Source organism: Pristiophorus japonicus, chromosome 2, assembly GCF_044704955.1.
Source record: "Pristiophorus japonicus isolate sPriJap1 chromosome 2, sPriJap1.hap1, whole genome shotgun sequence".
Taxonomy (NCBI): Eukaryota; Metazoa; Chordata; class Chondrichthyes; family Pristiophoridae; genus Pristiophorus; species Pristiophorus japonicus.
In genome coordinates, this window is record NC_091978.1 from 177,659,974 (window position 1) to 177,687,583 (window position 27,610).

General features: G+C 46.3%; 1 protein-coding gene across 4 annotated transcripts in view; it reads right to left on the reverse strand.

Moving 5' to 3' along the window:
* LOC139242811 (TBC1 domain family member 1-like) overlaps positions 1-27,610 on the reverse strand; it is a 428,759-nt gene that overhangs the window by 78,239 nt on the left and 322,910 nt on the right. The window lies entirely within an intron of this gene.

The following is a 27,610-nucleotide window of genomic DNA, read 5'->3' on the forward strand; positions in this document are numbered from 1 at the left end:
AAAAAACCCTTCAATTTAGGAGTCACGCTTGATCACACCTTGTCATATAGACAACATCTCCAGAACCTTGGGAAAAAACTAAAGAGTAGGGTCAACTTGATGCAGAAACTCACTGGATCCACATGGGGTGCAGACACTCAAACCCTCCATATGGCAGCACTCGTCCTGGTGCACTCTACAGTGGAGTACTGCTCTCCGGCATGGCTATCAAGTCCAAATGTCAAATCCGTTGATGTCCACCTGAATTTTACTGTGAGAGTTATCACAGGTATGTTTTTATCAACACCAATACCTTAGTTCCCCGTGCTTGCAAACATCGCACCACCACACCTACACCGCCAATATGCAGTTTCCAGACAATATAACTGCTACACCAGCAAAGACATGCCAATCCAGGCCAACTTGAACAACCTACCACCCATCCATCTCAAATCTAGGAGGCCATTTTGGAATGTTGCCGAAGCCCTTCAGCAATCTCCCCTTAGCCTTGATGACTATGGCAAAATACTTGGAAAAGCTGTGACATATGGAATGGATTCCTTATAGAGGACCCACAGTATAAACTGTATGATCAAACCTTCCTTCGAAACAGTGGACAACCATCAACTGCCTCAGAACTGGTCATGGGAAATGCTGCCACCTTTTTGTAGCTGAGTGATGTGGGAGGCAGGGATTTCCCTTCATGGGGCACTGGCACCAGCACTGGGGAAAGAGGGAGCTGTTCCTTTGGGACGGGCTCCACTTAAATTGGGCTGGAACCAATGGCGTTGCGAATTGAATAATAAGGGCAGTCGATAGGGCTTTTAGCTAACAAAAGGGGTGGGAGGATTCAAAAAAGAGTAAATATAAGAGCAGCAAGAGAAATGTAAGGCTCTAGATGAGAACAGAGTTTTGGGTAAAAATAAGCAGAGTGGGTCAGGAAGGGACAGAGAGAGTAACAAAGGTAATAGGGCATCAGTGACTAAGGTGACATCGGAAAAAATAGAAAGTCAAATCTAAAGGCACTATATCTGAATGCACGAAGTATTCGCAACAAAAAAAGATGAATTAATAGCGCAGATAGAAATGAATAGGTTTGATCTAATAACCATTACGGAAACATGGTTGCAACGTTACTAAGGTTGGGAACTAAATATTCCAGGATACTTAACTTTTAGAAAAGAGATAAGCAAAATGGAAAAGGAGTAAGGGTAGCCCTGATAATAAAGGATGGGATAAAGACAGTAGAAAGAAAGGATCTTGGCTCAAAAAAAATCAAGTAGTAGAATCAGTTTGGGTGGAGCTAAGAAACAGCAAGGGGCAGAAAACATTGGTGGGAGTTGTTTATAGGCTCCCAAACAGTAGTGGTAATGTAGTGCAGAGTATAAATCAGGAAATTAGAGGTGCATGTAACAAAGGTAATACAGTAATCACGGGGGACGTTAATCTACATATAAACTGGGCTAATCAAATTAGCAGTAATGTGAAGGTAATAAATAAATAGCAGAGACATTAAGCAAATACTTTGGGGGAGAAATCCCCCAGCGTCCCGATTGGGGGCGGTAATCTGCTCGGGCCGGACTTACTACGCCCGGGACAAAAGTCCTGCCCAAGCCACAAAATTGCCCTTACCGCCCCTCAGAGGAGGCAGAATGCAATCTCGCGCGATCCACTTTCGCTTGGGGCAGGTCCAACGGCGCTACTCTGCATAGCGGAGGCGTTCAATGTTTCTCCCTTCGCTTAAAGGGGAGGGCCGCTATTCACTCAGCACAGCCTCTGATGAACTTCACTAGATGAGATGGCAGCGTGGGGCACTCCCAACCCCTCCCCGTTAACTTGTCGGCCTAGTTCACGACCTGCGAGGTTGGCATGGACACCACCAATGCCAGCCTCGCAGGGCACCGGGCAACACCCGCCGCGGGGCGGAAAGGGGTCGTCACGCACTGATCGTCGGTTGCGCTGCAGCCCAGGGCGCTACTGCGGGGCACGGCGCTACCATGGCAATGTCTCTGCTAACTCCCGCGCAATTCCGCGGGAGCCGGTGGCGCCCCCTCGGGGCGGAAAGTGCTAACGGGTGTTGCAAAAGGGGGAAGTTTTGACCCCTTTATATCTAACTTCACGGTAGAAGATACAAAAAACATTCCGGAAATAATCGGAAACCAAGGTTCTCGAGAGAATGAGGAATTTAAAAGAAATCAGTAGAAGTAAAGACATAGTGCTAGAGAAATTAATGGGACTAAGTGGTGACAAATCCTCTGGACCGGACGACCTGCTTCCTAGGGTTTTAAAGGAGGTGGCTGCAGAGATAGTGGATGCACTGGTATTAATATTCCAGAATTCCCTAAATTCTCGAACAGCCCCCGAGGATTGGAAGGTAGCAAACATAACCCTGCTATTTAAGAAAGGAGGAAGAGAAAAAAAAACAGGGAACTATAAACCAGTTAGCCTGACATCAGTAGTAGGCAAAATGCTAGAATCTATTATTAGGGACATGGTAACAGGGCAGTTAGAAAATCATAATCTGATTAATAAAACCACGTTGACTCTGTTTAAAGGGAAATCGTGTTTGACAAATCTGTTAAGGGTTTTATGAAGATGTAACTAGTTGGATGGTTAAGGAGGGCTGTACCGCAAGGATCAGCTATTTACAATCTATATTAAAAACTTAGGTGAAGGGACTGAGTGTAACATATCCAAGTTTGCTGATGATACAAAATTAGGTGGGAAAGTAAACTGTGAGGAGGACACAAAGAGTCTGCAGAGTGATATAGACAAATTGCCTGAGTGGGCAAAAACATGGCAAATGGAATACAATGTGGGGAAGTGTGAAGTTTTCCACTTCGGTAGGAAAAACAAAAGAGCAGATTATTATTTGAATGGTGAGAGACTGGCAAATGTTTATATTCAGAGGGACCTGGGTATCTTTGTACATGAATCACAGAAAGTTAAGGTGCAGGTATGGCAACCAATTAGGAAAGCAAATGGTATGTTAGCTTTTTCTACAAAGGGGTTAGAGTACAAGAGTAAAGAAGTCTTACTACAATTATACAGGGCATTGGTGAGGTCATACCTGGAGTACTGTGTACATTCCTGGTCTCCTTACCTGAGCAAAGACATACTTGACTTAGAGGGAAATGAAGGTTCACTAGACTGGTTCCTGGGATGAGGGGATTGCTCTGAGGAGAGATCGAGTAGACTAGGACTATATTACTTTATTATTTAGAATGGGCCCAAGTTTCGAAATTATAAAAAACGGGCGCCCCTCCGAGCTGGGCGCCCGTTTTTCGCGCCGAAAACAGCGCCAGAAAAAAAACGCGCGATTCTGGAGTGCCCTGCAGCTCCATGTCTGCTTGGTGCGGCGCCCAGGGGGGGCGGAGCCTACCACTCGCACCGATTTTGTAAGTGGGAGGGGGCGGGTACCATTTAAATTAGTTTTTTTCCTGCCGGCAACCCTGCGCGTGCGCGTTGGAGCGTTCGTGCACGCGCAATGTGAAGGAAACATTGGCACTCGCCATTTTTGTAGTTCTTTGTAGCTGTTTAATTTTTCAACATTTTTTAATACAAGCACATTGCCATCAGCACATCAGCACTGAGGCTTCTTGCAGCAGTGAGAAGGCTGCAGGAAGCCTCAGAAAGTTGAGGCAGCCGTTCCCCCCCACCGCAGGAACGAACGGCTGCCTCCTTCCCACCCCCCCCCCCGGGAATGAACGGCTCCCCCCCCCCGCGGGAACGAACGGCTGCCTCAACTTGTGAGGCTTCCTACACCATTCTCCCTGGCTGAAGCACTTTCACACAGGTAGGAAGATGGTTTATTTAATCTTTTCTTTGCTTATAAATTTTTATTCAGGTTGGATTTATTTGTATAATATTTGTATAAGTATAAATAAGGATTTATTATAGAATTTAATGACTTCCCTTTCCCCCCCCCCCCCCACCTCGTTCTGGACGCCTAATTTGTAACCTGCGCCTGATTTTTTAATGTGTAGAACAGGTTTTTTCAGTTCTACAAAAATCTTCACTTGCTCCATTCTAAGTTAGTTTGGAGTACGTTTTCACTGTGGAAACTTTGAAATCAGGCGTCAGTGGCCGGACACGCCCCCTTTTGAAGAAAAAATTCTGTTCCAAAGTGAAACTGTTCTAACTGACTAGAACTGCAGAAAAAAATGTGGAGAATTGCGATTTCTAAGATAGTCCATTCTCCACCAGTTGCTCCTAAAAATCAGGCGCAAATCATGTGGAAACTTGGGCCCAATAAGAGGTGATCTAATTGGAACATATACAATTCTTACAGGGCCTTGACAGGGTTCATACTGGGAAAATGTTTCCCCTGGCTGGGGAATCTAGAACACGGGGTCACAGTTACAGAATAAGGGGTCGGCCATTTAGGACTGAGAGGAGGAGAAACTTCTTCACAGAGGGTGGTGAATCTTTGGAATTCTCTACCCCAGAGAGCTGTGGATGCTCAGTCATTGAATATATTCAAGACAGAGGTCGATAATTTTTTGAGAATTAAGGGATATGGGGATAATGTGGGAAGGTGGAGTTGAGGTAGATCATCAGAAATGATCTTGTTGAATGGGGAGCAGGTTCGAAGGGCCAAATGTCCTACTCTAGCTCCCATTTCTTATGTTTTGTTTAAGACACTCCTAAAAACCTACCTCTTTGACCAAGCTTTTGGTCATTTGTCCCAATATCTCCATATGTGGCTTGACGCCAAATTTAGTTTCGTAACGCTCCTACGTTTTACTACATTGAAGACACCATATGCAAGTTGTTGTTGGTTTTTGTTGTTAAATCCATTTATAGTATCTGTTTCAATAGCCTCCCTGGTTAGAGATTCCATGCTCCTTTTGTGAAATATTTCTACATGAATTCCCCCAAATTACATCCCTTCGTTTTCTGAATCTTACCTCTATTATTACGAATGTAGATTGAAAAATTAAAATAAAATTAAAATTAAAAGCACTTCTCTATAGGAGGTCTGTATCAGATAATGAAAGTGTCCATTTGATGGTAATTCAATGGCAGTTGCTCCAAATTAAAATAAACATTAAAATAAAATGAAGCACTTAACAACTCCTTTCAAAAACTTACAACTTGTTTCACACATTATGTGCACAGGACAATAACATATTTAAGATATTGTAGATGATAAGTAGCAACCACACCAACTATAGCAGGCCGGTACTGGGTTCACACCCTGCATATGTGGAAAAATGTTGTTGAGATGGGGATGTAACAACAAATTAAACATTTTGCTCTGCTGTTGAAACCTGATCAGATTATTTGATCTTGTAACACAAGGTATTTATTATCAGATCTTGTAACACAAGGTATTTATTATCAGAGTCCTCAACCCCACGACCATATCCCCCCGCCCACATTAAACATATACTTTATATTCCCATCTACCAATAGTAATCCTGTATGCTGGAACACTGACAGAGAAGAATGTCTTCAATGGCCACCACTGGGTCCTTCCCCAGAGCACGTGTGTGTGTGTGTGTGTGAGAACAATGGAGTTCAGCTTTGTACATATATTGATAAGGAACCACAGCTTACTGTTTAAACTAGCACCAATTGTGTTTTGCAGTATTCTTGCTGGAAGGAGACTCCAGACATGAGCTGAACATATTTGCTCTTAAAACTACAATTGGTAAACTCAGTAGAACTAAGCCAGAAATGTCCGAGGTTTGTGCGTGTGTGTTACGTTTTCAGACCAGGGCAGAGCTGAGGACACATAAGTTGGATCCCAGGCTGAAAGAAGGCTACCACACGACCATAGTTCTCAAAGTGCATGCATGTAGATCTTGGAGATGACAGGATTAGATTCTGTGGTCATTTCCACATCTCCAGTTAAACAGTCTCCCAACATTCAGCTGACGGCTTTGCTAGGATACAGGAGGATTGCCAACATCTGTGGAACCACACCACTGAAAAAGTAATTGTCTTCAGCAGCTGATAAGTAAGAAGGAAAGTTAAGGTACTCCCTTGTAATGTTCACTTTGAAAATTGCACACACCTGGCTTTAGCTTCAATGAACCATTGAAATTTGATTTTTCTTCATAAATTTAAGTATTGTACATTTTATATACTCAAACGGAATGCAAACACACAAGGGGCTGGATTTTTGTTTATTTGCGTTTTTGAGCCTTTCCGGACGCAATTCGCGGCGGAGCAAAATATTTTGCATGGGATAATGTTAGCGCCAGAGCGAGGAACTTTTGCCAAATGGAAGTTCATGAGGAGCAATAGCGTTAAACCACAGACTCCGTGCACCGGAGCTGAAAGTTCCGACGTTGACGCAATCTGCTGTTTTGTGCGTGCTCTTTGTTCCCCCCCGCACTTCCACCTTCTGGTTTCCTGTCGCAAACACTAATGCAGGGCATGGCCACATCCTGCACGCGCATGCGCAGTACAAGTGGGGCTGAATCCGCCATTTCACATTTTAAATTCGATGATGGAGGAGGACGAGGGTAGACAGTGTGTCAGGCGCTTCAGCCGCGAGGCTAATGAAGCTCTAGTGGGGGCTGTGGAACAGAGATGACAGGAGTTGCAGCTTTGAGGTGGTTCTGGACCACTGCCTGCCATATTCAAGATAATTTGGAGAAACATAGTAGAGGAGGTCTCTGCCTCGGACACTGTGGTGAGGACTGGCACACAGTGCCAAAAGAAATTGAACGATCTCACCCGGGTCGTCAGAGTGAGTACCATTTTCATTCATGCACTTCTTCATTACTTGAAGGATAAATCTGACACACTATTTGTTCTGATGCTGTTGCTGTCTCTCAGCACTCTGTGGGTTGCCTCCTAACATGCATGACACATAGGTAGGCTTAGTTCGGCACCCTATTTGCCATGAATGATCTTTACACATTATTAAGATTGCTTTCTGAGATCTTATAAGATGGCTCCTGTTATGTATGTAACTATGTAATACTTGCCGCCAGAGGGCACGACTGTTGGAGTCCTAATGGTCACCTGCACACATGTGCAGGGCCAGTATAAAAGGTTGGCTGCCATTTTGTTTAGGCACTCTGGAGTTGTAATAAAGACAAAGGTCACACTAAGTTTAGCTCGCAGTACTCAGCCTCGTGGAGTTCTTTTATACACTACAATTGGTGACGAGTAACAGAATATGAACCTTCACGCAACCATGGCTGCCGTTGGAATGAGAGAGATTCGTAGAGGGTGATGATTGGGAAGCCTTCATCGAGCGTCTCGACCAGTACTTCGTGGCCAACGAGCTGGAAGGAGTCACTAATGTGGCCAAGCACAGGGCGGTTCTCCTCACCGTCTGTGGGCCTGAAATATACGGCCCCAGCAAGAATCTGCTCGCACTGACAACCAATGGAGAAGGAATATACAGAGTTGTGTGCTGGTTCGGGACCACTTCAAGCCGAAGGAGAGTATCCTCATGGCCAGATATCGTTTTTACACGCACCATAGCTCTGAGGGCAGGATGTGGCGGATTATGTCGCCGACCCGACACGCCTCGCGGGACCTTGCGATTTTGGAGCTGTGTTTGGGCAAATGCTGTGGGACTTTTTTGTGCTGGGCATCAGCCACGAAATAATTCTTCGAAAGCTGCTGGCTGCCGAAATCCTAGACCTGAGCAGGGCCATCGTGATCGCCCAGACATGCATGGCCACGGATGAAAACACCAGATAGCTTCTCAACATCGAAGCTCACCGGCAAGTACTGTGCATAAAATGATGTCACTAGCAGGCCGAACTGCATATGGCAGGGCCTTTACGTCTGTGGCTGCAAGACCTGTGATGACTCAGAGTCCGCCATCGGGGGTGAATGTGAATCCATTAGCACCGCGTTGGCGCTGTGGGGGTAATCATCGGGCCCATCAATGTCGATTCAAATACTACATGTGCAAAGGCTGTGCAACGATGGGGCACCACCAGCGAATGTGCAAACGTGCTGCGACATACCACGTGACAGAGGATGATCGATCCGGTGCGGATCATGCAGCACAGGCAACTCAACCCGAGGAAGAAGTGTATGGGGTATATACCTTCACCACCAAGAGCCCTCCTATAATGCTGAAAGTCAAATTGAATGGAGTTCCAGTATCCATGGAGTTGGACACGGGTGCGAGTCAGTCAATAATGAGCCAGAAGGCTTTCGAGAAACTGTGGGGCAATAAAGCACAAAGGCCCAAACTGAGCCCGATTAATGCAAAGCTGCATACCTACACCAAAGAGCTCATACCAGTAATTGGAAGTACAGCAGTGAAGATATCGTTATGATGGAGCCATGCACGACCTATCATTGTGGATTGTTCCAGGCAATGACCCAATGCTGTTCGGCAGAAGCTGGCTAGAAAAGATTAGATGGAATTGGAACGACATCAAAGCACTATCTTCAGTGGATGACGCCTCTTGTGCTCAAGTGCTGAGCAAGTTTCACTCGCTATTCGAACCAGGCATTGGCAACTTCACAGGCGCCAAGGTACAGATCCATCTAGGCCCCGATGCACGGCCCATCCATCACAAGGCTCGGGCGGTTCCGTACATGATGAGGGAGAAAGTCGAGATCGAACTGGACAGACTCCAATGCGAAGGAATCATATCGCCAGTCGAATTCAACGAGTGTGCGAGTCCAATTGTTCCAGTGTTGAAAAGCGATGGCTCGGTCAGAATCTGCGGAGACTACAAGGTAACGATTAACCGAGTCTCACTACAGGACCAGTACCCGCTGCCCAAGGCGGATGACCTGTTCGCAACGTTGTGGGGGGGGGGGGGTCATTCACCAAGTTGGACCTAACCTCCGCCTACATGATGCAGGAGCTGGCTGAATCTTCAGAAAGACTGACGTGCATCAATACACACAAAGGGCTGTTTATATACCACAGGTGCCCTTTCAGGATTCGCTCGGCTGCAGCCAGTTTCCAGAGAAACATGGAGAGTTTGCTAAAATCTGTTCCGTGCACCAGTGTGTTTCAAGACGACATCCTGATCACTGGTCGTGACACCATCGAACATCTACACAACCTGGAAGAGGTTCTAAGTTGCCTAGACAGAGTGGGACTCATGTTGAAACGCTCCAAGTGTGTTTTCTTGGCGCCAAAAGGGAGTCGAATGTTTGGGGAGTAAGATTGCAGCAGACAGTATCAGGCCCACGGACTCAAAGATAGAGGCCATCAAGAATGCACCCAGACCACAGAATGTGATGGAGCTGCTTTCGTTCCTGGGACTCAACTATTTTGGTAACTTTCTACCCGGGCTGAGCACGTTGTTAGAGCCTTTGCACATGTTGCTACGAAAGGGTGACGACTGGATTTGGGGCAAATCTCAAGACACAGTCTTTGGGAAGGCCAGGAACCTGCTATGTTCAAATAAGTTACTTGTACACTATGACCCATGTGAACGTTTAGTACGAACTTGTGATGCCTCATTGTACGGGGTTGGCTATGTGTTACAGCAAGCCAATGTATCGGGCAACCTCCAACCGGTTGCATATGCATCTCGAAGTCTGTCTAAGGCTGAGAGAGCCTATAGTATGGTCGAGAAAGAGGCGTTAGCATGTGTATATGGGGTTAAGACAATGCACCAACACCTATTTGGACTCCGGTTTGAGCTTGAATCTGACCATAAGACGCTCATTTCACTGTTTTCAGAGAGCAAAGGTATAAATACCAATGCTTTGTCCCGCATCCAAAGATGGGCACTAACATTATCCGCTTATGACTATGTTATCTGCCACAGACCAGGCACTGAAAACTGTGCCGATGCTCTCAGCCGGCTACCATTACCCACCACTGGGGTTGAAATGGCACAATCCGTAGACTTGCTACTGGTCATGGATGCTTTTGAGAGCAAGGGGTCACCCATCACAGCTCGCCAGATCAGGACCTGAACCAGCCAGGATCCTGTGCTATCATTACCTCGGCGGGCAGTGCAGTCCTGTTGCCGCTGGTAGATTGTATGAGCTGGCATATCTCTATCAGCACTTCTTTTCGGCCTTTTAACGCACTGTGCCTCAGGGAGCTGGAGGTATGAGCAATGTTCCCTGTAAACTTGTGGGGGTTAAGGCTTCCGCTCCATATGTCCGCTACCTCTTCGAGTATGTTGCAAATGAACAACAATAAGCCTTCTTTCAGCTTGAAGCCGTATGGCAAGAGCAGCCAGGATGAACGGCTCCCGACCTAGCATGGCCTCCATCTTTTAAAATGTCCTTTATAAAACAAACTAGAAACTCCCAAACTTCACAATCAAAAGTATGCAGTAACACAGCGTTCTTCTCCCAATCATCTTATTCACTCACAACTGTGACTTCCTCCTTCGCTTTCAACATGACGCCGTTAGCGCCTGGTGCGCCCTGGGTCCTTCTGGTTTTTCTGGGCGGGTTCTCGGGCAGACAGTAAATCGGGCGAAATGCTCGAAAGTTCCACCCGTGGTGCAAGTGCAGTGATGCACAATGATTTACGTCATCCCAACAGTCAAGACAGCGACGGGGCAGTAAGTTTTAGTGCCGCCGCAAAAGCATTGGCGAAAGTTCCGCCTGGGTGCAAAATCTTGTGCGCCTCGTTTCACATCCAAACAAAGATTGTTGCACCCTGCCGTGGCACTAAATGGGGCACAAATTAACCGAAAATCCAGCCCAAGCTATTTAGTGAACTCTGAATTAATCTAGTATCAGTTCTAAAAAAACCTTCCGTGTAAGTTTCCAGTTTTGCATCTGCTGATTAAACCACTCATTTTACTGCAGGGTCATTTCACCAAAAGAAAGGAGAAGGCTTCAGCCAAAGAATGTGGCTGCTGCCAACCCGACTACCTCAGGTCCCCTGCTCTTACACCTGAACAGCACTGCCACTCCTCCAATGGTAGAAAAGTGCGTGAATAGAAGATATTGAAACTTTGACAAAAGAAAACAGTACTTGCAGGGAATGCGAATGTATAAACAGCTCTACAAATTTTTAAATTATTTTATATTTGCCCAGTGTCATACCATTACGTCAAGGGATTGTGACACTGGTATGTGCTCCAACTGCCATGAAGGCAGGAAATGAGGGGTCAGTCAAGTTGGCAGTCACAATTATTTTGGCTACAACTGTCTTCACTTTCATTGCTGCCATTGTTCAGTGTAGCAAGAATACAAAGTAACAATCTGCTGTTAACTTTTGGAAACCTGGTGGAGTTCATTACGGACAGGCTTTTTTTAGGGGAATTGTATCATACAGCAAGTGGCAAAAGATTGTACATCTACTTAGCCTCCCGCTTGCTACAGATACGACCTCCCAAATCCGGACTACTCAGGACCGAGGCTATTCTGGATTTCAGGTATTTCTGGATTTTTTGCAATTTTTTTTGTGGTGTGTGTGTCTGTGCATGTGTGTGTGTGTGTGGCAGGGGGGGGGGGTTATTTACTGTTGTGAAAAAAATGTCCGGATTTCGAAACATTTTTACAGATTTCGGACGACCCCTCCACCATTAGGTTAGGTGAAGGGGCAAATGTATGGCAGATGCAGTATAATGTGGATAAATGTGAGGTTATCCACTTTGGGGGCAAAAACACGAAGGCAGATTATCTGAATGGTGACAGGTTAGTAAAAGGGGAGGTGCAACGAGACCTGAGTGTCATGGTACATCAGTCATTGAAGGTAGGCATGCAGGTACAGCAGGCAGTAAAGAAAGCAAATGGCATGCTGGCCTTCATAGCGAGGGGATTTGAGCATAGGAGCAGGGAGGGCTTGCTGCAGTTGTACAGGGTCTTGGTGAGACCACACCTTGAGTATTGTGTGCAGTTTTGGTCTCCTAATCTGAGGAAGGAGATGCTTGCAATTGAGGGAGTGCAGCGAACGTTCACCAGACTGATTCCCAGGATGGCAGGACTGACATATGAGGAAAGACTGGATCAGCTAGGCTTATACTCACTGGAATTTAGAAGAATGAGAGGGGATCTCTCAAATGTATAAAATTCTGACGGGACTGGACAGGTTAGATGCAGGAAGAATGTTCCCGATGTTGGGGAAGTCCAGAACCAGGGGCATAGTCTAAGGATAAGGGGTAAGCCATATAGGACTGAGATGAGGAGAAACTTTTTCACCCAGAGAGTTGTGAACCTGTGGAATTCTCTGCCACAGAAAGTTTTTGAGTCCAGTTCGTTGGACATATTCAAAAGGGAGTTAGATGTGGCCCTTATGGCTAAAGGGATCAAGGGGTATGGAGAGAAGGCTGGGGTGAGGTACTGAGATTGAATGATCATATTGAATGGTGGTGCAGGCTCGAAGGGCCAAATGGCCTGCTCCTGCACCTATTTTCAATGTTTCTATGATCTGCGCGATGTTCTCTGGATTATGGAACTCCGTATTATCAATGTTGTAACAGTGTACTATTGATCAGGAATCGTGCAGTGGATTATTTAAAAGAAAACTATAGTTTTCTCTACAAATTTGATGACAGGGTGAGTAGTATCATTATAGCACAAAAATAGGGCACCTGGCAAGGACAAGAGAAAACTCCAATCTTACGACATGGTCTTTTATGGTTTTGCTTGTATTGTTACGGCGATGACTCATTCCATTAAAAATATAATTGATGATGAGAAACAGCAAAGGGATAATTGCACCAATGCTAAACTATCCTCGCTTACAAATCCCTCCATGGACTGCCCCTCCCTATCTCTGTAATCTCCTTCAGCCTCACAACCCTCCCCCCTGCTGAGATGTCTGCATTCCTCAAACTCTGCCCTCTTGAGCATCCCTGATTATAACTGCTCAACCATTGGTGGCTGTGCCTTCAACTCCCTAGACCTCGCTACCTCTCTTTCCTCCTTTAAGGCGCTCCTTAAAACCTACCTCTTTGAATAAGCTTTTGTTCATTTGCCGTAATTTCTTCTTATGCGGCTTGGTGTCAAATGTATTTGTTTGATCTTATAACACTCCTGTGAAGCGCCTTGGGATGTTTTACTACATTAAAGGTGCTATATAATAACAAGTTGTTGTTGTTGTAGAATAGAATGCAAATCATTTTTGCACCAGTGCAGCTTTAACCACTTTTATATCTTATATCCATGTGGTTGATTTCCACCCTGCCCCACCCAATTAACTTGAAGCCAGAGAACTAGATAAGGAAACAGAACATGTGCAAACCTCCCCCTTCTTGGTGCACATTTGAGGTATTAGCAGTTTCACCAAGAGCCATATATAGTAATTCCTGCCAAGGCAGTCTTGCATGAATAATGGCAGTCTCCCCTGAAGGTGCTATTTCTTGCTTGGTACAATTCTATAAACATTGGCAGCCCTCCAGCACCACATCTATATGACCATTCTTCAACTGATGACTGCCGGCAAGCTATTTTACCACAGACACTTTTAGCAAATGGAAATCACCGATGTGATGAAGCAGGGTTAACTCCATTTCGAAATTATAACATTCGTATGCTGCACCCTTTCACGGTTGTGGTGAGACCAACGGTCTGTAAATTTTAAAACTGAAACCATAGCTACTGCTTCTGTCTTAGTGGACATTAATTGATAGTTTCAATCAGGTGCTACAGCATGGCTGGCATACAAAATGGAAAAGTGTCCCACTGATGCAGTGGGACGTGCTCCTCTGAGATTGGGGCAGAGCGGAGGGAGCTATCTTCTGCATCTGGCTGTGCTTTACTTGACCTGGGACTGGGATGCAGGTATTGTGTGTCTGAAATGGTAAAAGCTCGGCTCCCCAGCACTGGTAACCCTCACCTTGATGATCAAAACCTTTTCCATAAGACAAAAACCTACATGTTTAAGTCGCTGCAATGAGACAGTATTCCATAGTACTCGAAGGCTACTTTTAGCTCAATCCCAAACTCCATGAAAAGGACCGTTTCAAAATTTTTTTATCTTGGACTCAGAATATTTTAATGCATCAGTGAGTGTTTAGCACCATCCTGCTATCTTAAATGCTGATTTACTCTTCAGTGCAGTATTTCCTCACGATAACAACCGTTGCTCTTTGAACCTGAACTATATGGCCCATCAGTGCAGTGTTTTTCTACGTATGAAAGATATCAGAAGTGCTTGATAAGTAGAAACATAGGCCCCAAGTTTCGACATGATTTGCTCCTGATTTTTAGGAGCAACTGGTGTAGAACGGAGTATCTTAGAAATCGGAATTCTCGTCATTTAGTTTGCTCCAGTTCTAGTCAGTTAGAACAGTTTCACTTTGGAACAGAATTTTTTTTTCAAAAGGGGCGTGTCCGGCCACTTACGCCTGTTTTCAAAGTTTCGTCAGTGAAAACTTACTCCAAACTAACTTAGAATGGAGTAAGTGAAGATTTTTGTACGCTCGAAAAAACCTTGTCTACACTTTAGAAAATCAGGCGTAGGTTACAAATCAGGCGTAGGGAATGGTGGGGGGGGGGGGGTTTAAAGGGAAGTTTACAAACATTAAACACTTCAGTTTTACAAATAAAGAGCCATCATCAATAATAAATGATAAATACATCAATAAATCAACCAATAAATCAATCAAAAAAAATTAATAAGAAATAATTTTTTAAAAATCAACAAATAAAACATTTTCTACTTACCGATTGCAGCACCGGGAGCCCTCCAACAGCGTGATGGGATGCCCCCCACCCCAGTGTGTCTCTGTCAGTGTCTCTATCTCTCTGTCTGTCTGTGTGTGTCTCTCACTCTCTGTCGGTCAGTGTCTGTGTTTCTGACAGCGAGGGGAGGGGGAGGAGGGGGGTAGAGGGAGAGAGGGGGGAGCAGAGGGAGAGAGGGGGGGAGCAGAGGGAGAGAGGGGGGAGCAGGGGGAGGGACGGGGGAGAAGGGGGGAGAAGAGGGGGAGGGGGAGAAGGGGGGAAAGGAGATGGGGGGGAGGGGAAAGGAGATGGGGGGGAGGGGAAAGGAGATGGGGGGGAGGGGAAAGGAGATGGGGGGGAGGGGAAAGGAGATGGGGGGGGAGGGAAAAGGAGATGGGGGGGAGGGGAAAGGAGATGGGGGGGAGGGGAAAGGAGATGGGGGGGGGAAAGGAGATGGGGGGGAGGGGAAAGGAGATGGGGGGAGAGGAAAGGAGATGGGGGGGAGGGGAAAGGAGATGGGGGGGAGGGGAAAGGAGATGGGGGGGAGGGGAAAGGAGATGGGGGGGAGGGGAAAGGAGATGGGGGGGGAGGGGAAAGGAGATGGGGGGGAGGGGAAAGGAGATGGGGGGGAGGGGAAAGGAGATGGGGGGGGAGGGGAAAGGAGATGGGGGGGAGGGGAAAGGAGATGGGGGGGGAGGGGAAAGGAGATGGGGGGGAGGGGAAAGGAGATGGGGGGGGAGGGGAAAGGAGATGGGGGGGGAGGGGAAAGGAGATGGGGGGGAGGGGAAAGGAGATGGGGGGGAGGGGAAAGGAGATGGGGGGGAGGGGAAAGGAGATGGGGGGGAGGGGAAAGGAGATGGGGGGGGAGGGGAAAGGAGATGGGGGAGGGAGGCTGAACGGGCCGGGCCCGAGACTTCGGGCAGGGCCCGTCCCCAGTACCAGATTTACAGGTAGGTGGCGTTGGGTCGGATCGGGGGGAGCGCGGGTCGGGGGGTGTGGTGGGAGAGAGGTCGGTTCGGTTCGGTTCGGGTCGGGGGGAGGGAGGGAGAGGTCGGTCGGGTCGGGGAGAGGGAGGTCAGGTCGGATCCAGACCGGGAGGAGGGGGGGGGGGGGGTGGAAGCGGGAGTCGGGTCGGTGTCGGTGTCGGGTCCGGTCCGGAGGCCGGGGGGGGGGGGGGGGGGGGAAGTGGGAGTCGAGTCAGGTCGGATCTGGTCCGGGGGGGGGCGGGGGGAAGCGGGAGTTGGGTCGGGGTCGGGGTCGGGTCCGGTCCAGGGGCGGAAGCGGGAGTCGGGTCGGGTCCAGTCCGGTCCAGGGGCAGGGGGGCCGGAGAGGGAGTTGGTGCCGGTGTCGGGTCCGGACCGGAGGCGGGGGGCGGGAGTCGAGTCAGGTCGGGAGGAAGCAGTAGCTGCCCGTGGGAGGAGCCTTATTCACGCAGCCCCAGTGAGGCCATTGGGCCAGGGCTAGGGGTTGCGTGCTTCGGCCCCTCCCACAAAGTTATGGGCGCCTGGAGCTACTGCACATGCGCGCCCACTGTAGCGCGCATGTGCAGAGGTCCCGGCACTGTTTTCAGCGCAGGGACCTGGCTCCGCCCCCTACAGCTCGTGCTGCGCTGCGCCGAGCTGCAAACGACCTGCAGGGAGCTGGAGAATCTGGAAGTTTTTTTTAGGTGCACGTTATGGCGCGAAAAACGGGTGTCCAGGTCGGGACTGCGCCGTTCTAGGCTCGGCTCGAAACTTGGGCCCTATAAAAAATAGAAAATAGGTGCAGGAGCAGGCCATTCGGCCCTTCGAGCCTGCACCACCATTCAATATGATCACGACTGATCATGCAACTTCGGTACCCCTTTCCTGCTTTCTCTCCATACCCCTCGATCCCTTTAGCCGTAAGGGCCATATCTAACACCCTCTTGAATATATCCAATGAACTAGCATCAATAACTCTCTGCAGTAGAGAATTCCACAGGATAACAATTCTCTGAGTGAAGAAGTTTCTCCTCATCTCAGTCCTTAATGGCTTACCCCTTATCCTAAGACTGTGTCCCCTGGTTCTGAACTTCCCCAACATCGGGAACATTCTACCTGCATCTAACCTGGTCCAGCCCCGTCAAGAATTTTATATGTTTCAAGAGATCCCCTCTCATCTTTCTAAACTCCAGTGAATACAGGCCCAGTCGATCCAGTCTCTCCTCATATGTCAGTCCTGCCATCTGGGGAATCAGTCTGGTGAACTTTCACTGCATTCCCTTCAATAGCAAGAACGTCCTTCCTCATATTAGGAGACTAAACGGAACACAATATTCCAGGTGAGGCCTCACCAAGGCCCTGTACATCTGCAGTAAGACGTCCCTGCTCCTATACTCAAATCCCCTAGCTATGAAGGCCAACATACCATTTGCCTTCTTCACCGCCTGCTGTACCTGCATGCCAACTTTCAATGACTGATGTACCATGACACCCAGGTCTCGTTCCACCTCCCCTTTTCCTAATGTGTCACCATGCAGATAATATTCTGCCTTCGTGTTTTTGCCCCGAAAGTGGATAACCTCACATTTATCCACATTCTACTGCATCTGCCCATTCACCTAACCTGTCCAAGTCACCCTGCAGCCTCTTATCATCCTCCTCACAGCTCACACCGCTACCCAGCTTAGTGTCATCTGCAAACTTGGAGATATTACTCTCACTTCCTTCATCTAAATCATTGATGAATATTGCAAAGAGCTGGGGTCCCAGCACTGAGCCCTGCGGCACCCCACTAGTCACTGCCTGCCATTCTGAAAAGGACCCGTTTATCCCGACTCTCTGCTTCCTGTCTGCCAACCAATTCTCTGTCCACGTCAGTAGATTACCCCCAATACTATGTGTTTTAATTTTGCACACCAATCTCTTGTGTGGGTCCTTGTCAAAAGCCTTTTGAAAGTCCAAATACACCACATCCACTGGTTCTCCCTTGTCCACTCTACTAGTTACATCCTCAAAAAACTCCAGAAGATTTGTCAAGCATGATTTCCCCTTCATAATTCCATGCTGACTTGGACCGATCCTGTCACTGCTTTCCAAACGCGCTGCTATTTCATCTTTAATAATTGATTCCAACTCATAATACTTCCAGTATAACCCAGCAATAAGAACCTAAAGCCACTACATCTCATTCACTACAGCCTTTTGGTTCATAGGCGGAACGTATCTGCTGTTGGATGCTGCCTTGTGCGTTAAACATGAGTTGGGAGAGGGTTCATTGTCATTTGCAATGTACAGTCATTGAACCTGAGGAATTCCTGGCATCCGGTGTTGCTGTGGGTGGAATTTAAATAGTGCTTTAATCAAAAACAATGAAATCACTCTTGCCATATTCAAAGAGGAAATTTTAAGAATTGGGAAAAAATATTTTAAGCCTTTGTTCTTTACTGGCATTACTGGCCACACTGCAACAAATTCTCTGCCCCCACCTGATGCGTAAATGATCCTGATAACAGGAAATGTGCTGAGATGAGCAATGCAGGCAAGGAGTCATTGGAACTTCTTGCTCCACCAAAGATCTGAAGTTATTGTGGCAAAAAAGGAATGTCACCATCTTTATTGAATAAAATCATAGAATGGTTACAGCATAGGAGGAGATCATTCAACCCATCGAGCCCATGCCGGTTCTCTGCAAGAGCACTTCAGCTAGTCCCATTCCCCCACCCTTTCCCCATAGCCTGCAAACATTTTTCCTTCAGGTACTTATCCAATTCCCCTTTGAAAGCCACAATTGAGTCTGCTTCCACTTAATCACTCCCTGCCTAAAAACGTTTTTTCCTCACGTCACTTTTGGTTCTGGTGATATATTCTTTACTATATCACTAACACACACATACGCAAGATGGTGCTACTGGAACTTGTCATATGACCTTGTCACATGATCCTTTTATTATATACATCATTAGTTGCATTCTGGAGATGAGGGGGTTGACTTATGAGGATAGGTTGAGCCTATACACATTGGAGTTCAGAAGAATGAGAGGTGATCTCATTGAAACTTATAGGGGGAAGAAGGTGGATGCAGAGAGGATATTTCCATTCATAGGGGAAACTAAAATTCGGGGACCAAGTCTCAGAATAATGGGCCGCCCATTTAAAACTGAGATGAGGAGAAATGTCTTCTCGCAGAGGGTTGTAAATCTATGGAATTCTCTGCCCCAAAGAGCTGTGGTAGAGAATTCCACAGCTTCACAATTCTCTGAGTGAAGACGTTTCTCTTCATCTCGGTCCTAAATGGCTTACCCCTTATTCTTAGACTGTGACCCCTAGATCTGGACGTCTCCAACATCAGGAACATTCTTCCTGCATCTAACCTGTCCAGTCCCTTCAGAATTTTATATGTTTCTATCAGATCCCCTCTCATTCTTCTAAACTCCAGTGAATACAGGCCCAGTCGATCCAGTCTCTCCTCATATGTCAGCCCTGCCATCCCAGGAATCAGTTTGGTGAACCTTCGCTGCACTCCCTCAATAGCAAGAACATCCTTCCTCAGATTAGATCATCAAAACTGAACACAATATTCCAGGTGTGGCCTCACCAACTGCAATAAGACCTCCCTGCTCCTATACTCAAATCCTCTAGCTATGAAGGCCAACATGCCATTTGCCTTCTTCACAGCCTGCTGTACCTGCATGCCAAACTTCAATGACTGATGTACCATGACACCCAGGTCCCGTTGCACCTCCCCTTTTCCTAATCCGTCACCATTCAGATAATATTCTGTCTTCCTGTTTTTGCCACCAAAGTGGATAACCTCACATTTATCCACATTATACTGCATCTGCCATGCATTTGCCCAATCACCTAACCTGTCTAAGTCATACTGCAGCTTCTTAGCATCCTCCTCACAGCTCACACCGCCACGCAGCTTAGTGTCATCTGCAAACTTGGAGATATTACTCTCAATTCCTTCATCTAAATCATTGATGTATATTGTAAATAGCTGGGGTCCCAACACTGAACCCTGCCGCACCCCACTAGTCACTGCCTGCCATTCTGAAAAGGACCCGTTTATTCCGACTCTCTGCTTCCTGTCTGCCAACCTGTTCTCCATCCACGTCAATACATTACCCCCAATACCATGTGCTTTAATTTTGCACACTAATCTCTTGTGTGGGACCTTGTCAAAAGCCTTTTGAAAGTCTAAATACACCACATCCACTGGCTCCCCTTTGTCCACTCTACTAGTTACATCCTCAAAAAATTCTAGAAGATTTGTCAAGCATGATTTCCCTTTCATAAATCCATGCTGACTTGGACCGATCCTGTCACTGCTTTCCAAATGCGCTGCTATTTCATCTTTAATAATTGATTCCAACACTTTCCCCACCACCGATGTCAAGCTAACAGGTCTATAATTCCCTGTTTTCTCTCTCCCTCTTTTTTTAAAAAGTGGTGTTACATTAGCTACCCTCCAGTCCATAGGAACTGATCCAGAGTCAATAGATGTTGGAAAATGATCACCAATGCATTCACTATTTCTAGGGCCACTTCTTTAAGTACTCTGGGATGCAGCCCATCAGGCCCTGGGGATTTAGCGGCCTTCAATCCCATCAATTTCCCAAACACAATTTCCTGACTAATAAGGATTTCCTTCAGTTCCTCCTTTTCGCTAGACCTTTGAACCCCTAATATTTCCAGAAGGTTATTTAACAATAAGAACCTGGTTTGTGGCTGTCGTTTGAGAAAAAACTCTGCTGGTGTTCTACCAGGTGTTGTATGAGGAGTTTTACGATAAGTAATATCAGAAAATTTGCTAATTTGTGGTCCAACAACAACTGCCGTGTCTTTGGATTTGGATCTAACATTTGCTTAATGAGGGTACATTTTACAATTTCTACTGTGCGTTCTGCTGCACCTTTTGAAGCAGGGTGATATGCTGGAACTTTGGTATGTTTCACACCATTTCTGCTCATGACCTATGCAAATTCTTCTGAACAAAATTGAGGCCCATTATCAAACACAATTTGTCTGGGAGGCCACATGAAGAAAACAATCTTCGCAAATTGTCTAGTGTTTTGTTATTTTTGGCAAGGGAAACACCTCTACCCACTTTAATGACTATCAATCACAATGAACAATTGTTGTCCTTCTCGCTCAGCAAAATCTATATGTAACCTTTGCCACACCCTGAGAGGTCATTTCCAAGGCTGTAATGGTACTGATGGTGGTTTCTTGCTTACCGATTGACCTGTTGTACACTGACTAATGATATACTCTATATCTTTATCTAAACCTGGCCACCAAAAGTAACTGCGTGTAAAACTCTTGGTCAAGCACATTCCTAGGTGCTGGTCATAAAGAACTCCTAACAATTTGGATCTGAACTTATTTGGGATAACTACTCTTGCACCCCACATTATACAATCTTTATTCACTGATAATTCATTCTTATGAACAAAGTATGGATGAACATCTTCCTCTGATAACAAATGGCTGACTGAACCAGGTAAGTAATCAAACACTTTTGTCATAACTGGATCACATTTGGTTACTCTATCAGTCTCTTCACCTATGACTGGTAGTTCATCAATGTATGAACAATAGATCACTTCTTCCCTATTGGATGTAACAACTTATGGGGATGGTAACCTAGACCTAGCATCAGCATTACTGTGATCAGCTGATCGTCTGTACTCAATATCACATGTATATGCTGACAAAATCAAAGCCCATCTCTGCATTCGGGCTGCAGCTAAGGTTGGAACTGGGGACTTTGGATGGAGGATTGCTGTCGGGGCTTATGGTCAATAACAATGGTAAATTTATGAACATACAAGAATTTGTGGAGCTTCTTGACCCCAAAAATCAATGCCAAAGCTTCCCTTTCGATTTGTGCATGATTACGCTCACTTGCAATGAGAGTGCATGAAGCAAAAGCAATTGGTCTCTCCTCCCCACTATATAGTACATGAGAGATCACTGCCCCAACTCCATACGGAGAGGCATCACATGCAAGCTTGATCTCCTTAGATAGTGAACTAACATGGTACTCTCTACCAACTGACATTCTTCTGACCACTTCCACTGGACCTGTTTTTTCAACAGCTCATTTAGTGGATGTAACACTGTAGACAAATTTGATAGGAACTTCGCATTATAGTTCAAAAAACCCAAACATGATCTAAATTCAGTGACATTCTTGGGAGTGGGTGCATTTCAGATTGCATCCAGTTTTCCCTTGGTTTGATGTAAACCATCTTTGTCTACTGTGTGCCTTAAGTACTCCACTGAGTTTTGAAATAACTCACGCTTCTGAGTAGTCACTCGTACTTTGTGCTTCTCTAGCCGTTTGAGCACTTCATTCAACACGCTATTATGGATTTTCCTGTTTGGTGCTGAAATGAGTATGTCATTTAAATAACATATCATCCCTTCAATGCCATGCAAATTCTGGTTCATCACCCCTTAGAATATGGCAGGGGTAGAAGACACTCCAAATGATAGCCTATTAAATTGATATAGGCCTAGATGAGTATTTATAGTCAAGCATGACTTGGACTCCTCATCTAGTTCAAGTTGTAGGTAGGCATTTGTGAGATATAACTTTAAGATCTGACTACCTGTTAGCATTGTGAACAAATCCTCTACATTTGCCAATGTATTGTGTAGATTACCCTCAAGAACCTGGTTTACGATTAATTTATCACCACACAACCTTACTATCTGACTTAGGTACAACAACAATGGGTGGAGCCCAATTACTTAGATCTATCTTAGAGATAATATTCTGTTTCTAGTCTTATGAGTTCTTGCTCAACTTTCTCAAGTGCAGATGGTATGGGATATGGCTTGTAGTAAACTGGTCTACACAATCTAACACTCGCCTACAAACCTTGGATCGGACTGCCTGTTTTGCGGAACACCTTCGGATATTGCTTGATGACGCGTCATTTTTTAATGCAAATTTAGTTTCCACACAAAAAATCTCATTCCAATTCAACTTCAGTGATCCCAACCAATTTCTAACGATCAAGGCAGGCTCGTCTCCTGACACTACTAAGAGAGGCAAGCTCTGAAACTGATCCTTGTATTTCACTGGTATGGTGATATGTCCTACCACAGGGATTTTCTCTCCTGAGTAGCCTTGCAGCTCTATCTTCGATTTCTCCAGTGGAAAATCACTCAACTTGTCGAGATATAGCGATTCTGGTATTATGCTCACAGATGCACCAGTGTTGATTACATGGGTATCCTGGTTCCTGCAATGTCTACCTGGGTGACAATACTTCGCGAATCATTGTTCGATAGCCTCGTGCTCTTGATGACGTTTCTCTCCAGAATCTTCTCATTCTGTTGCTTCTCTTCAATGCAATGTAGTATCTGGCGATTTCTACTTCGAGCATTGAATATCGCTTTAATCTTCAGTCGGCATGCCTTCCCAAAATGCCCAGTTTTCTTGCAGAAGAAACACTCTGCGTTCACATATGGGCAGCTTTGAGCAATTTATTGTCCCAGGCACCGATAGCATGACTTCAATGCTCTGTTACCTTGGCCAGTTGCTGAGGCCTTGTGGCCCAACAGCCTTTTACTTTTAACCTGCAGCGATTCACCTCGGTTGTCTGATGACTGGAAATGGCACAAAATTCTCGAGAGCATTGGTCGACCATATCCATCGACATAGTTGTCTGACAAGCTAAATCAAAGGTCAAGTTAGGGGTTGTCAACAACTTTCTTCTGATTGCTTCATTTTTCATCCCACAATCAAAGCAGTCACGCAATGCTCAGTCCTGAAAGTTTCCGAAATTAGTGAATAGATAGCTTTTTTAATGCTACAATGTACTCACTGATATTTTCTTTGATTAACTGAGGTCGTATTCCAAAACGATAACTTTCAGCAATTTCCAGGGGCTCAGGCATGTAGTGCAGTTAGAATCTCCGTCAGTGCCGTGTTCTTTGGCTTGACAGGAACACACACATTTATCGGGGTCTGCTTCAGTCAGGAAAATAGCCCGTTTTCTTTCTAACACCACCTGGTTACAGTTTTCATCATTGGGGACTTCGATGATACTATTTGCGGTTGCGATGGAACTCACCCAAGAGCCCTACTATTCCCATAGACCCGGACATCTGGACTCTTCAGTTTAGCCAAGTGTGCTTGTAATTTACCTCGGATGTTTTAACTGTTCTGCAAAACAAAGAACCGCTCCAAGTCTCTTTGTTGGTTGGCTGGATTAATCACCAACAAAAATTTCAGCTAGGAAATCTAATTATCCTATCCTCTTTTGCCAATGTGATAGATTTTTTACCACATCACTAACACACACATTCACAAGATAGCTCTACAGGAACTTGTCATTTGACCTCGTCACATGATCCTTTTATTATATACATCATTAGTTGCATTACCACAGTAGTCCACCAGGTGGAGTAGTCCACTAGGGGGAGCTCTATAATTACAGTTCTTCTGCCAATCACCTTAAATCTGTACCCCTTGATTCTCGACATTTATGCTAATGGGAACAGTTTTTCTCTATCTACTCTGTCTAGACCCCTCATGAAGTTGAACACCTCTATCCAATCTCCTCTCAACCTTCTCTGCTCTAAGGAGAACAACCCCAGCTTCTCCAGTCTAATCATCATCATAGGCAGTCCCTCGGGAATCAAGGAAGACTTGCTTCCACTCTTAACATGAATTCTTAGGTGGCTGTACAGTCCAATACGAGAACCACAGTCTCGGTCACAGGTGGGACAGATAGTCGTTGAGGGAAGGGGTGGTTGGGACAGCTTTGCCGCACGCTCTTTCCGCTGCCCGCGCTTGATTTCTGCATGCTCTCGGCGACGAGACTTGAGGAGCTCTGCGCCCTCCTGGATGCACTTCCTCCACTTAGGGCGGTCTTTGGCCAGGGACTCCCAGGTGTCAGTGGGGATGTTGCACTTTATCAGGGAGGCATTGAGGGTGTTCTTGAAACGTTTCCGCTGCCCACCTTCAGCTCATTTGCCACGAAGGAGTTCCAAGTAGAGCACTTGCTTTGGGAGCCTTGTGTCTGGCATGCGAACTATGTGGCCTGCCCAGCGGAGCTGATCAAATGTGGTCAGTGCTTCAATGCTGGGGATGTTGGCCTGGTCGAGGATGCTAATGTTGGTGCATCTGTCCTCCCAGGGGATTTGTCGGATCTTGCGGAGACATCGTTCGTGGTATTTCTCCAGCTTCTTGAGGTGTCTTCTGTACATGGTCCATGTTTCTGAGCCATACAGGAGGGCGGGTATTACTACAGCCCTATAGACCATGAGCTTGGTGAAAGTTTTGAGGGCCTGGTCTTCAAACACTTTTCCTCAGGCGGCCGAAGGCCACACTAGTGCACTGGAGGCAGTGTTGGATCTCGTCGTCAATGCCTGCTCTTGTTGATGGGAGGTTCGCGAGATAAGGAAAGTGTCCACATTGTTCAGGGCCACGCCGTGGATCTTGATGACTGGGGGACAATGCTGTGCAGCGAGGACAGGCTGGTGGAGGACCTTTGTCTTACGGATGTTTAGCGTAAGGCCTATGCTTTCATGCACCTCAGTAAATACGTCGACTATGTCCTGGAGTTCAGCCTCTGTACATGCACAGACGCAGGCATCGTCCGCGTACTGTAGCTCGACAACAGAGGTTGGGGGTGGTCTTGGACCTAGCCTAAAGGTGGTGAAGGTTGAACAGGTTCCCACTGGTTCTATAGTTTAGTTCCACTCCAGCCGGGAGCTTGTCGACTGTGAGGTGGAGCATGGCAGCGAGGAAGATTGAGAAGAGGGTTGGGGTGATGACGCAACCCTGTTTGACTCCGGTCTGGACGTGGATTGGGTCTGCGATGGATCCATTGATAAGGATCAGGGCCTGCATGTCGTCGTGGAGCAGGCGGAAGATGGTACCTTTTGGGGGCATCCGAAACGGAGGAAGACGCTCCATAGACCCTCGCGGTTGACAGTGTCAAAGGCCTTTGTAAGGTTGAAGGCGGCCATGTATAAGGGCTGGCGCTGTTCCCTGCATTTTTCCTGTCATGTCCATTGTGCCTCGTGGGGGACGAAATCCGCACTGCGACTCCGGGAGGAGCTCCTCGGCCACAGGAAGAAGATGGTTGAAGAGGACTCTAGTGACGACTTTCTCAATGGCTGATAGCAGGGAGATTCCTCTGTCGCAGTCGGACTTGTCCCCCTTTTTAAGGATGCATCTCTAAGATCATCTGGCATGCTCTCCTTCCTCCAGATGAGGCCATTGAAGCAACAAGATGGTCACCTGGTGGCAGCTCTCTAGGGAGTTCCACTGCTAAACAACTCCCACCTTCTACCCTCGACAACTTTCCACCCTCAACCTCTCCCCCCCCCCCACTGTCTCCAGTCTATCCACGTAACTGAAGTCCTTCCTCCATTAAATCTTTCTTGTAAATCTTTTCTGCACCCTCTCTAAGGCCTTCATATACTTTCTAAAGTGTGGTGCCCAGAATTGAAGTCGGACCAGTGTTTTATAACGGTTCATCATAACTTTCTTATTTTTGTACTCTATGCCTCTATTTATGAAGCCTAGGATACCATATTTTTTTTTTAAAACCGTTTTCTCAACCTGCCCTGCCACCTTCAACGATTTGTGCACATATACCCCCAGGTCTCCCTGTTCATGCACCCCCTTTAGAATTGTACCCTTTAATTTATATTTCTTCTCCTCGTTTTTCCTACCAAAATGTATCACTTCACACTTTTCTCCACCCATTCCTCCAACCTGTCTATCCTTCTTATTATTCACTATACTTCCAAGTTTTGTGTCATCTGCAAATTTTGAAACTGTGCCCTGTACACCCAAGTCCAAGTCATTAACATGCATCAAGAAAAGCAGTGGTCCGAGTACCGACCCCTGGCGAACACCCCTGTATACTGTCCTCCAGTCCGATAAACAACCATTCATCACTACTCTCTGTTTCCTGCCACTCAGCCAATTTCATATCCATCCTGCCACTGTCCCTTTTATTCCATGGGGTTCAACTTTGTTGGCAAGCCTATTACATGGCACATTATCAAACGAGCAGCGGCGGGCAGTGTAGCTCATAAGGACAGGGATTGAACGTGCTATTAGTACCACACTCTAACCATGTAAGTTAACTGACCAGCACTATATTCCATATGATATTCTCTCAAATTGTATCTGAATTTAATACCATTAAATGATTCCAACAGGAACCTCATTATCTTCAGGATTATCTTCAAAATGTTCTCCAATTAAATATTGGGAAGAGCAAAGCCATTCTTTTTGGTTCCCACCACAAACTCCATTCCCTAGCCACTGACTCCATCCCTCTCCCTAACTTCTGTCTGAGGCTGAGCCAGACTGTTCGCAACCTTAGTGTCATATCTGACCCTGAAATGAGCTTCCCCCCTTCACTAAGACCACCTATTTACACCTTTGTTACATCGCCCGCCTCCACCCCTGCCTCAGCTCATTTGCTTCCGAAACCCTCATCCATGCCTTTTTTACCTCTAGACTTGATTAACCAATGCACTCCTGGCTGGCCTCCCACATTTTACCCTAAGTCAGCTTGAGGTCATCCAAAACTTGGCTACCTGTGTCCTAACTCAAACCAAGTCCGGTTCATCCATCATCCCTGTGCTCGCTGACCCACATTGGCTCCCGGTTAAGCACACTTCGATTTCCAAATTCTCATCCTTGTTTTTAAATCCCCCCACGGACTCACCCCTCACAGTTTCTAATATCCTCCAGCCCCATAAGACCCCCCACCAACCCCCCCCCCCCCACCCCAGCAAATATCTGTGCTCCTTGAATTCTGGCCTCTTGTGCATCCCTGATTATAATCACTCAACTATTGGTGGCTGTATCTTCAGCTATCTAGGCCCTAAGCTCTGAAATTCCCTCCGTAAACCTCTCCGCCTCTCTACCTCTGTTTCCTCCTTTAAGACGATCCTTAAAACGTACCTCCATCTGCTCTAATTTCTCCTTGTGTGGCTCAGTGTCAAATTTTTGTCTTACAATACTCCTGTGAAACGCCTTGGGACATTTTACTACGTTAAAGGCACGATATAAATACAAGTGGTTGTTGTTGTAAACAATTGAATTTATGATGACATGTGTTATTTAAATGCTAACTAATACATGCTGATCA